Source organism: Pteropus vampyrus, unplaced genomic scaffold, assembly GCF_000151845.1.
Source record: "Pteropus vampyrus isolate Shadow unplaced genomic scaffold, Pvam_2.0 Scaffold335, whole genome shotgun sequence".
NCBI lineage: Eukaryota > Metazoa > Chordata > Mammalia > Chiroptera > Pteropodidae > Pteropus > Pteropus vampyrus.
Window position 1 is genome coordinate 3,366,696 of NW_011889116.1, and position 13,290 is coordinate 3,379,985.

Here is a 13,290-nt window from a genome sequence, read left to right on the forward strand (position 1 = left end):
ATACAGATCCTTCACATCTTTCGATAGATTTATTTCTAGGTGTTTTTTTTTTCTTTCTGTTGCAATTTGCAAAAGGAATTATTTTTCCACTTTTTTTTCCCTGACAATTTATTATTAGAGTAAAGGAACACTATGGATTTTTGAACATTGATTTTGTATCCAGAAATCATATTGTACTTGCTTACAGTTTCTAGTAGTGTTCTCATGGAGTCTTCAGGGTTTTCTGTATAGAGTCATATTATCTGCAAATAGTGAGAGTTTGATTTTTCCATTTCCTATTCGGATGCCTTTTATATCTTTCTCTTACCTAATTGCACTTGCTAGAATCTTCAAAGATATATTGAATAACATTAGCATTAGCAGACAGCCTTGTCTTATTCTTGATCTTAGTGGAAAGATTTTTAGTTTTTCACCATTAAGTATACAGTTGGCTGAGGGTTTGTTGCACATGGCCTTTATTATGTCAAGGTACTTTCCTTCTATACCAATTTTGTTAAGGGTTTTGATCATAAATGGATAATGTATCTTCTCAAAGGCTTTTTCTGCATCTATCGACATGATCGAATGATTCTTATTTTTAATTTGTTTATGTGGTGTATTACTTTAATTGATTTGTGTATGTTAAAACATCCCTGTGGCCCCGGGAAGAAGCCCACTCAATCATGGTGTATAATCTTTTTAATATGTTGCTATATTCGGTTTCCTAGTATCTTATTTAGGATTTTTGCATCTGTGTTCATGAGATATTAGTCTGTAGTTTTCTCTTTTTGTGTTATCTTTACCAGGTTTTGGTATCAGGGTATTATTGGCTTCATAAAATGAGTTAGGAAGTATTGCCTGCTCTTAGAATTTTTTTAGAAGAGGTTGAGCATAATATGTACTTAATCTTCTTTGAATGTTTGGTAGAAATCACTGGTGATTACTTTTTGGCAAGTTTTTAATGGTTGTTTCAATTCCCATATGCCAATCAATCTATTTAGATTTTCTAGTTCTTATTCAGTCTAGGAATGTTGTATCTTTCTAAGTACTTGTTCATTTCTTCTAGGTTATTAAATTTAGTGTTATATACTTTTTCATAACATTCTTGCATGATCCTTTGTATTTCTGCAGTGTCTGTCATGATTTCTCATCTTTAATCCCTGGTTTTGTTTATTTATGTCCTTTTTCTTTTTTCTTTAGTGAGTCTAGCCAGGGTTTGTCAATTTTTTTAACCTTCTCAAGGAACTAGCTCTTTGTTGCAATTATTTTTTCTATTGATTTTTTGTTTTCAATTTCATTTATTCCTGTTCTAATTTTGATTATTACTTTCCTTCTGCTAATTTTAGGTTTCATTTGTTCTTTTTCTTTATTTTTCTTTCTTTTTTTTTTTTTAAGATGAAGCGTTAGGTTGATTATTTGGGCTTGTTCTTGTTTTGTTTTTTTTTTTTTTTTTATTTTTGGTTTTTTTTTTTTTTTTTTTAGTTAGGCCTGTAACGATAAGAACTTTCCTCTTATGACTGCTTTTTTTATGTCTCCAAAGTTTTAATATGTCCTACTATCATTATCATTCATTTCTGTGTATCTCTTGATCTCTCTTTTTATTTCTTCTTTGACCCAGTTATTCTTCAGTAGCATGTTGTTTAATCTCCATGTATTTGTGGTTCTTCCCACTTTCATTTTACAGTTCATCTCCAGCTTCAAAGCATTATGATTAGAGAATGTGATTAGTGTGATTTCAAGCCTCTTATATTTGTTGAGGCTATTTCTGTGTCCCAATATGTGGTCAATTCTTGAGAATGTTCCATGTGCACTAGAGAAGAATGTATAAGCAGCTGTTTTGGTTTGAAAGGATATGTAAATATCAATTATGTTCAGTTGGTCTAATGTGTAATTTAAGGATGTTATTTTCATTGATATTCTGTTTGGGTGATCTGTTCATATCCAACAGTGGGGTATTTAGTTCCCCTACTATGATAGTGTTTGGTCTCTTTCTCCTTTCAGTTTCGTTCATAACTGCTTTGTATATTTTTGGGCTCCCTGATTGAGAGCATAGATATTAATAAGTGTTATGTCTTCTTGGTTCATGATTCCTTTTATCAATACGAAGTGTCCTTTAGAATCATTCTTTACCTCTTTTTATTTTTAAGTCTATTTCATTTGATATTAGTACCACTACTCCCACTTTTGAATGCCATTTGCCTGAGATATCACTTTCTACACTTCACCTTGAGTCTGTATTTGTCTTTGGAACTGAGAATGTCTCCTGGAGGCAGCATATGATTGGGTTTTGTTTTTTTTTGTTTGTTTGGTTTTTGTTTTTGTTTTTTTTGATCCAATCTGCAATTCTGTGCATTTTTACTGGTGAATTCATTCCATTTACATTTAGGGTGATTATTGAAATATGAAGTTTTTCTATAATCTCTTTATCTTTTGCTTTCTGGTAGCTTGTCATTTCCATTGCTTCCTTGTCCTTGTGTGTCTATCTTTTTTTTTTTTAATTTTGATTGAGTTTTGTGAATTTTCTTTCTGGTCCATCTTGTCTCATGTTATATACTTCAGTTTTGAATCTTTGGCATGTTGTTACCGTTGTAAATATGTAAAGGATAGTTATTTATATATAGTAGTCCATTTTCTTCCCTTATCTCCATTCCTCTTTGTGAATTTGGATCTTTGAATCCTCACCTTTTCAGTCATTGTTGTCTCAATTTGTCCCTATGTATACTGAACATTCATTACTATCTTGTGATAGCAAATCTCTTCTTATTGTTTAAGCTTATAATGCCCTGTTGTTAGCAAAGTTTGCACTCCTCTGCTTCTACCTGCCTGCTAGTCGCCTTACTCCTAATAATGTTTTTTTGTTGTTGTTGTTATTTTGTTTTAGGTGAGCTGACCCATTTCAGTATTTCCTGTAATGCAGGCCTCATAGTGTAGAATTCCCTCAAGTTTTGTATGTCTAGAAAGGTCTAAATTTCTCCTTCATACCTAAAGGAGAGCTTTGCTTGAATCCATTATTCTTGGCTGGTAGTTTCTTTCCTTTAATAGTTTGAATATTTGATTCCACTCCTTTCAGGCTTGTAAGGTTTGTGCTGAGAAATCCGAGGAAAATCTCATGAGTTTTCCTTTATAGATTACCATCTTCTTTTCTCTGGCTATTCTGAGAATTGTTTGTTATTGATTTTTGATAATTTTAATAGAATGTGTACTCTTTTGGGTTGATATAATTGGTTGTTCTGTTGAATTCTTTAAATCCAAGCTCCAGTTCACTCTTTAGTTTTGGGAAATTCTTGTTAACTATTTGTATGAAAATGCTTTCTAATCCCTGCTCCTTTTCTTCCCCTTCAAGAATGCCCATTATTCTTGTTTCTTCTCCTGATGATTTCACCTAGTTCTTGTATTTCTCTTTCATTATTTTTCATTGTTCGGTTCTGTCTTCTTCCTTCTGATGTATTTCTAGATTTCTGTCTTCGATATCACTGATCTTTTCCTCTGTTTGGTTGACTCTATTTCCCAAACTTGCTATTTCAGTTTTCATCTCTTTCAGTGTGTTCTTTATCTTCAGAAGATTTATTTGGTTCTTTGTGAGGGTTTCAATGTCCTTGCTAAAAAACTCATTCTGTTGATCTAGTTGTGTTTTCAGTTCTTCGAATTGTTGACATGAATTATTTTTTATCTCATTGAATTTTTTTCAGAAGGACCACCCCAAATTCTCTGTCATTTAAGTTGCATGTTTTTACGTCTTTCTAAAGATTTTTCTCTTTCTTTCTGAGCTGCCTATAGTCTTGGTTGTTCATGGTGTTTAATGGACTATTTCTCTGTCTGGCTATTAACAGATGTATATCCTGCTTTTTTTTTCCTGAATGAAAATTTATTATGTAAGGGTCTTTAGCCTTTGCTAAGATGGTGTTTTTCTTTTTATTTCCAGTAGGTGGCATCTAAGCCTCTTGGATCCCTCTCTTATTTAAAGTCTTAATAATACCTTTTCTTTTTCTCATAAATATTCAATCACCTCACTTCCCTTGGTCTCAGTCCTTGTCAGTTTTAGTGACAGTTTTGGTAGTGTTTGTTCAGATTTTCCTGGGGCTCTGGGTGTTTGGTCTTGGAGGATATAAGGAAAGGGACCTCTGGGTTGAGGGATAGGTGCTGTGGCTTAGCCTCATGGTTTGCAACTGCAGCTGATAACAATCAACTGTTGCTTCTCTGTCATTCCCATTTCTCTGCCATCCCCACTTCCCTGCTTTATGCCCTGGTGCCTGGGCAGTGCCACTGTGTGAAGCTTGCAGCTCTCTCAGGCAGAGCCTGAGAGCCCAGGGAACTCACCGCACCTTCTCCCTTTCCTCTCCTCCTACAGAGAGGCAGCTTCTTTGTTTCTCCCAGTCTATTGCCTGACTCCCTGCGTTCTGATCTGTGGTATCTCTTATGCGCAGATCCCACGTTCAGATGTGCTGGTGTGCAAGTTAGGTGGTTTTTGTTGAAGTTTAGATGTTCAGCTTATTATTGTTTGAAGAGGAGAAATCTGGAGACATCTCTTACTCCTCCATCTTTCTGGCATCCGATAACCTAACTTTGTACCTTAAACTAGAAAATGCATCGCAAAGTAAAGCAAAAGTTATCAGATGCAAGAAAATAACAAGGGTTAGAGAGGAGAAAAATGAAATAGAGAATAGAAAATCAATAATGTGAAAAACAAAAACAAATTCTGGCTCTTTGAGAAAACCAGAAAATTGGCATACCTTTGGGTAGACTGACCAAGGAAGATAAGACACCTAAATCATTAAAACAAGTAATAAATGTTTGGCCAATACTATAATCTTACAGAAATAAAAATAATTTAAAATGGTTAAATTATAAGTTTTATGTTATGTGTGTTTTACTACAATAAAAAGGCCTTAGTACATGTTAAGTGTAACTATGAGCTATTAATGTCTGTAGTATGAGCACTTTTCAATAAAAATAAAATAATTGGATTTTTGAAATTTTGAATGTCTGCTTTCTTGCTTTTTAAGCAGTTAAGAGAGAACATGATATTTGTACTTTGATTTTAATCAAATCCTCAGAGATATGTTAATGTTTCAAACATTTAATGTTTTCTGTGCATTTAACTTGCTAAATACATATATTAATAAAAATAGATAGAATATCAGATTCAGCTTATGAATCATACTAATTTGAACACTGATTAACAAGACATATGTATACTCTATCTAAAGAAAACAATAAAACTTTATTGAAAAATATGAAATGTGTAAACTGTTAATATATTCAAGTACAGACAGATTTATTACTTTTAAATTTTTAATTTCTTCCCAGAAAGTAACAACAACTTAGTGAGGGTCACATAGCTAGAAATACGTGAATCTAGGATCAAAGCCACCCAAACTGACAAATGTCTAAATATATTTAAATAAAATCCTAAAGAATGGTAATAAAGACCTGTTCAGATATTAGAAATTAAAATATGAATGTATGATTATAAAGAAAAAAATAATAGTTAGAAAACTTCAGTTTCAAACAATAAGGAAAACTAAAAACTCTAGCATTATGTAAAAGAAAACAAAATTCTACATAAAATATTGCAGAAGTTTATATTAACATAATTGAGCTTTCAAAGAAGTAAGCATACTTTCCAATGGACAAAAGTAAAGAGGAATATGAAAATCTGATGAAAAAAATTTTTTCTATTGACTAAACTCAAGACACTTAATGCGGCAGGAATTGTAAAATTGGAATATCAACATCTTTCAACCCCTCATGAAAAAACAAATTTGAGAAATAAGTATCATTGAAAAATTTACAATGAAAAGATAAGGCTGTCATCACCTGAATTTACAGATAAGTCTTAGCACTATTTAAAGTGAGATACTCAAGAGATTTAATGCAATATATAAGATAAAGCATTAAACCAATATAGAAATGAACCATTCTATGTGATACATAATCTGATTGCATCAAAAAATAAATGAATAAATAGCATACAATAAGAAGAGAATTTGACTTGGCCCAATTTAAAGGAGATTTAAGACAATAAAAATCATTTTCAATGAAGAGACCTTGCATTAATTCTGATGAAAACAAATGAACTGTAAAAGAACAAGAAAGTAGTCAATTAGGGAAATTTGAATAAAAACATGGGGTCAGATAGTATTAAGGAATTAATGTTAATTTAATAAGACACAAATATATGGAAAGATATCTCATGTTCATGGTTTAAATAATTAATATTATCAGAATGTGCATACTACCCAAAATGATCTACAGATTCAACGCAATCTCCATCAAATCCCAGTAACATTATTTTTAAATAATTATAAAAAAGAATAATCTTAAAATTCATATTGAACTACAAAAGACCTTGAATCACCAAAGCAGTTTGGGGCACAAAGAACAAAGCTATAAGCATCACACTTGTTGATTTCACAATATTTTATAAAGTTATGGTAATGAAAATTGTATAGTACTGACATAAAAACAGACACATAGACCCATGAATAGAGAGAGCAGAAATAAATCCACACATGTACATTCAACTGTTTATTGACAGGGGTGCAAGAATACACAATAGTGAAAAAAATGGTGCTGAGAAAACTGGACGTCCACATGCAAAAAAAAAAAAAAAATTAGACCTTTATTTTACACCATACATAAAAATCAACTTCAACTGGATTAAAGGCTTAAACATAATATCTGAAACTGTAAAACCCTTAGAAGAAAATATAGAGAAAAAACATTATGACATTGGCCTTTGCAATGATAACTTGGACATGACGCCGAAAGCAAAGACAGCAAAAACCAAAATAAAAATAAAAAAAAAGATTATATCAAACTAAAACACTTCTGCACAGTAAAGGAAACACTTAACAAAGTGAAAAGGTAACCTATAGAATGGGAGAAAATATTTGCAAATCATATAGCTGATAAAGGATTGATAGTCAAAATAAATAAAGAACTCTTGCAACTCTATAGTAAAAGAACAAAAAATCTAATATAAAATTGAGCAAACAACCTGAAAATATATTTCTCCTAAGAAGACATATAAATGGCCAACAGATATATGAAAACTGCTCAACATAACTAATCAAGGAAATGCAAATCAAAAATATGCGATGTCATCTCATACATATTATGATGGCTATAGTCAAAATAATGATAGATAACAAAGGTTATGAAAATGTGAAAAAAAATGTACACTGTTAGTGGGAATGTAAATTGGTACAGCCACTCTGAAAAACAATATGAAGGTTTCTCAAAAAATTAAAAATAGAACTATCATATGATTCAGAAATCCCACTTCTGTGTATATATCCAAAGAAATTGAAATCAGTAACTTGAAGAGATATCTGCTTTCCTATATTCACTGCAGCTTTATTTACAATAGTCAAGACATGAAAGTGACCTAAACATCCATTGACACATGAATAAAGGAAGAGAGATATTTACATACAGTAGAATTTTATTCAGCCTTGAAAAAAGAAGAAAATTTTGTTGTTTGTGATCACATGGATGATCCTGAAAGACATTATACTCAGTGAAATAAATTGACAGAGAACAATACGATATGATCTTACTTACATGAGTAATCTAAAATAGTCATAATAATAAAAGCAGAGAGTAGAATGGTATTTATTAGGGACTGGAGTAGGGTGAGGGAACAGGGAGGTTTTGGTAAATAGGTAAAAACTTTCATGTATGCAAGGTGAATATGCCCTAGAGATCTACTACATAGCATAGTGACTACAGTTAATAGTAATATATTGTACACTTAAAATTTTATTTAAAAAAATAGATCTTAGGTTAAGTGTTCTAATCACAAAAAAATAAATAAATAAAGAGGATAGGAGGAGGAGAGATTAGGAAAATTGTCTACTAGGTAAAAGCAGGGTTCATCTCCTCCGATGTTTAAGAGAGGAGGCATCTGAGAAATGCAAAGGGAAGGGCTTACAGAAATGACCGACTCAGCCACTTATAGATTAATCGCATTCTATAGATCTCTGAATGGCCTTCTGGAAACTCTTGTCACATCTACAAGAGAAACGATCTGTAAATAGATAGTACTTGTGGTCTGGAAATTCCTTCCCCCTTGCTGCCCCCACCTGAAAATCCCCCTCTCATCCTGAGTCAGGAGGTACACAAAGAACCTCAGACAAAGGAATCACATGCCCCTTGCATGGACACCGCAGAGGTACATAAGCTGTAAGAAATCTAACCAAGGGGAGCTCATGATGTTAAACCCATGCATTCCACTGGCAATAAATTTTCCTTCCTCTAACAAAGTTGTCTGAACATCCAATTTCCTCCATCGGGTGTTGCTTCCTGCAATAGATCCACATTAAAATTACAACCAAGTTATAAAATAATCAACATGGAGAATACCTGAAGTCCAGCTGATCATAACACCTACATCTGATAACATAAAGGAGCCACATAGAAGCTGGTAGTAAGGGCAAAGTAAAAAATTGGGCTGGCCCCACACCCGCGGGTGGTAGAGGATCACTGGGAGGGAGAGTGAGGCTGCAGAGGCTCTACTGAAGGAGAGGGGGTTCTGGTCTCATCTGGGGGCTCCCCAGCCCAGAGAAGAGGAGATTCCAATAACTCTGACTGTAGAAACCAGAGGGAATTCTGGACATCTGGGTGAGATGGAAGGAGATTGAATCCCTAGATGTCCCTTTGAAGGACCCACACACAGGCTTTCTGATCAGCGGACACTCACCTGGGACACCGGCGATGGGTCAGAGGCTTGAGTGGGATTCATTCTGAGAAAGTCTGCATTACCTGGCTCCAGAAAGAGGGCTGGAAGGGCAGCCACCATTGTGTCTTAGTCCGGCCCCCCCTACAGGGTAATCTACAGATCTTGCCAATTTGATTGTGCAGAGCCTCACGCAGATCCATTAAGAAGCCCTAGTCAGAGGAGATCAGCCCACCACACCCAACTTGTAGATTGCCAGGGGTGTTTGTTGCTGAATGGCTGCCAAGCCCTTCTCGAATTCAGGGCCAAGCATTCCCAGCAGACAGCCAGTGTTGTGAGCCACATTCCAATCCTAGCAACAGCAGCGAGCGCTGTGAGCCGCATTTCCGAGATAGGGTCAGGCAGAGCGCTGCTGTCAATATGAACTTGGGTTGATATCGGGGACCTGTGGGCCAGTCCCAGACACCAGCTGGTCCTGCTGTAATATGAGACTTCTGCAGGAACTCACAACAGTTACCAAATTTGCAGCAAGACTGAAGTTGTATTGATCTAACTGCCATTGTCTCTTTGAGACCGCTCTTCATCCTACCCACAAATTGACCCAGGTGGCCCACTGACAATGAACTGCCACAACCCTATTCCTCCCCTCCCTTGATCTTCCAATTCACACAGGCAACAAATTGCCTGACACAGGGTGAGAACTGCGTGGAAATCAATGACATGCAGACCTTTGCTGCCTGAAAGAATTGCAATATTGTGTCCAGGGAGCACAGGAGTCAGTGAGATCGCCACAGACAGCAGCTGATCTCACTGTGATCTGTGTCTACAGCAGGGATGCCCAGGCACAGAAGTTTCAGCAAAACTGAGGATGTATTGACCAGATTGATTTTGTCTCCCTGAGATCCCGCTTCACTCAATCCACAAAGTACCTGCAGCCCATTGAAAAACAGCCTTTCGTACCCTACCTGGCTCTAGGGTTGTACATTCAGTTCAGGCAATAGACCTTGGTTAGTGCAGTGAGCCCATTTCGAGGAAATGGACAGACCACAGTTCTGGACAGACCACTGCTGCCTGTATGAGCTGCAATATCTATTGAGAGGATTGCAGGGTTCTGTATTGGCCTAACAGCCCTTGACTCCCTGAGTTTCTGCCCCATAGAATACAAAAAGTGCCCACTGCACATTGATAGGCAGCTGCCCAGGGGTAGCACATTTAGGGCCAGAGTGGGCAGTAGCTGAATTTGCTATGAGTAGAAATATATATAGGGAGCCACAAAGACAGTGTTGGCATGTAAACTGACACTGCAGTGGCAGGAAGAAATTTACTCAATAGACCCAGGAGACTCTCAGGGTCCTTGTGCCAATCAACAGGCATATCATCCAGAGGCTCATACAGTTTCAGAGACTTACAGGCAACTGAAAGGCAGAGCCAGGCCTTAGGAAGCACTGGTCCTTCTGCTAAATTTCTATTGGTCAAGGAAGGGGGATAACTGACCGCTGCCTACAGTGTTGTATCTTCCACTTACCTATAGATACAGCATAGGCAACAAACATCAGTGGATAGCTTTGTAGTTCTCACCGGGTAGCCCTGAGCAATCAAAAGCAGAGCCTGACCTTGACCTACAAGGGAGCCCCTCCCAAGAGGCCACAAAAACAATGCATCTGGGGACTGGCACCAGACCACAACAGAGCAACTCCTGACTAGTTCCATTAGTGACACAAAGGCTGGTTGCAACAAGTACACAAGCCTGCTAAGGCAAATCCCACTCAGTGAGGTCAGCCCCCACACAGCAACTCTTACCCTGTGGGTGCAGCCAGTTCCCACATTTAGTTAGCCCGAGCATTAATCCCATCCACTGATCTACTAACAACAATAAAGGCTTGGCAACAGCAGAAGATCGCACACAATCCGCACAAAGGTCACGTCCAGAGCTCCCGGCATAAAGGATCAGGGAGAGTGCACCACTGGGCCACAGAGGACACCTTCGACATTCGGCTGCCTGGCCAAGGCCGAAAAATGAAACATATATTCCTGACACATAAAAAGGAACACAGAAAGGCTAATAAAATGAGAAAACAAAGAAACATGGCACAAATAAAACAACAAGAGAAAGCTTCAGAAAACAAGCTAAATGAAATGGAGGCAAGCAGCCTACCAGAGACAGAGTTCAAAATAATGATTATAAGGGTGCTCAACGAACTTGTGGAGAGAATGGATGAGCACAATGAAAATCTCAACAGCATAGAAAAGGACATAGAAAACATAAAAAAGAAACAGAGAGAAATGAGGAATACAATAACAGACATGAAGAATACTCTAGAAGGGTTCAAAAGTATATTGGACGAAGCAGAAGACCGAATCACTGATTTAGAAGACAAGGTAGCAGAATACACCTAATCAGAACAACAAAAAGAAAAACAGAATTATAAAAAAAAAATGAGGAGCGTTTAGGAGATCTCTGAGACAACATAAAGCATAAAAATATCCTAATCATTGGCATACCTGAAGAAGAAGAGAGAGAGAGCAAGAGTTTGAGAATCTATTTGAAGAAATAATGACAGAAAACTTTCCTAATCTGGAAAAGGAATTAGATATACAAGTTCAGGAAGCACAAAGAATCCCAAACAAGATGAATTCAAACAGACCTACACGAAGACACATCATAATTAAAATACCAAAGGTCAAAGACAAAGGAAGAATCTTAAAAAAAAGCAAGAGAAAGGTAGTTAGTTACTTTCAAGGGTACCCTCATAATAATGTCTGCTGACTTTTCAATGGAAACTTTGCAGGCCAGAAGTGAATGACAAGAATATTCAAAGTTATGAAAAACAAGAATCCACAACCATAAATACTCTACCCAGCAAGATTTTTGATAAAAATGAAAGGTGAAATAAAGAGCTTCCCAGACAGGAAAAAGCTTAAGGAATTCATCACCAACAAGCCAGCATTACAAGAAATGTTAAAAAGTTTCTGTAAAAAGAGAAGGTGTAAAAAAGAAAATAGAAATAACAAATATGAATAATAAAATGACAGTAATAATGTACCTATTAGCAATCACTTTAAATGTAAATGGATTAAATGTTCCAATCAAAAGACATAGAGTAAACGAATGGATAAAGAATAACACCCATGAATATGCTGTCTACAAGAGACCCACTTCAGATCAAACGACACTCACAGACTGAAAGTAAAGGGATGAAAAAAGATATTTCACAAAAATGAAAATTTAAAAAAAGCCAGGGTAGCAATACTTATATCAGAAAAAATAGACTTTTAAATCAAAGACTAAAAATAAGAGTCAAAAAAGGGCATTACATAATGATAAAGGAATTGATAAATCAAGAGTACATAACCCTAGTAAACATATACACACCTAACATAAGAGCACCTACATACATAAAGCAATTATTGACTGACATCAAAGGAGAGATCAATAGCAATACACTCATAGTAGGAAACTTTAACACCCCATTGACATCAATGGACAGATCTTCCAGACAAATAATCAAGAAGAAAACAATGAGCCTAAAAGACACACTAGAAAGATGGATGTAATAGATATTTTCAGAGTATTTTACTCCAAAGCAGTAGAATATACATTCATCTCAAATGCATATGGAACATTTTCAAGGATAGACCACATGTCAGGATACAAATCAAATCTCAATAAATTTAAGAAGATTAAAATCATACCAACCATCTTCTGATCACAATGGTATAAAACTAGATATCAACTACAAGAAAAAAAAACTGGAAAATACATAAACACATGGAGGATAAATAACATGCTACTAAACAATGAACAGGTCATTAATGACATCAAGAAAGAAATCAAAATACACCTAGAGACAAATAGAAATGAAAGCACAACGACTCAAAACCTATGGAACACAAAGAAAGCAGTTCTAAGAGGGAAATTAAAAACAATACAAGCCTACAACAAGAAACAAACTAATGCTAAAAAAAAAAACAATGTGACCTTAAAATTAAAAGAACTAGAAAAAGAACAGCAAACAAAGCTCAAAGTGAATAGAAATAAGGAAATAATAAAGATCAGAGCAGAAATAAATGAAATAGAATCTAGGAAAACAATACAAAAGATTATTGAAACCAAGAGCTGGTTCTTTGAAAGGATAAAAAAAAAATGACAGACTCTTATCCAGACTCATCAAGAAAAAAAGGAGAGAGGACTCAAATAAACACAATCAGAAATGAAAGAGGAGAAATAACCACAAACTCCACAGAAATACAACGTATCATAAGAAAATACTATGAGCAATTATATGCCAACAAATTGGACAATCTGAAAGAAATGGACACATTCCTAGAAACATACAATCTCCCCAGACTGAGTCAAGAAGAAACAGAAAATCTGAAATGACAGATTACCACCAATGATATCAAATCAGTAATCAAACACCTCCCAAAAACCAAAGTCCTGGACCATATGTCTTCATAGGTGAATTTTACCAAACATTCAAAGAATTATCACCTATCCTTTTCAAACTATTCCAAAATATACAAGAAGAGGGAAGGTTTCCTAACTTCTTTTATGAGGTTGCCATTACCTTGATTCCAAAACTAGGCAAAGACATTACAATAAAAAAATAAATAAATAAATAAATAAATAA

At 35.4% G+C, this 13,290-nt stretch overlaps 1 pseudogene; it reads left to right on the forward strand.

The window, feature by feature from the left end:
- Window positions 1–10,963: 10,963 nt before the first annotated feature.
- LOC105304262 overlaps window positions 10,964–13,290 on the forward strand; it is a 9,897-nt pseudogene continuing 7,570 nt past the window's right edge.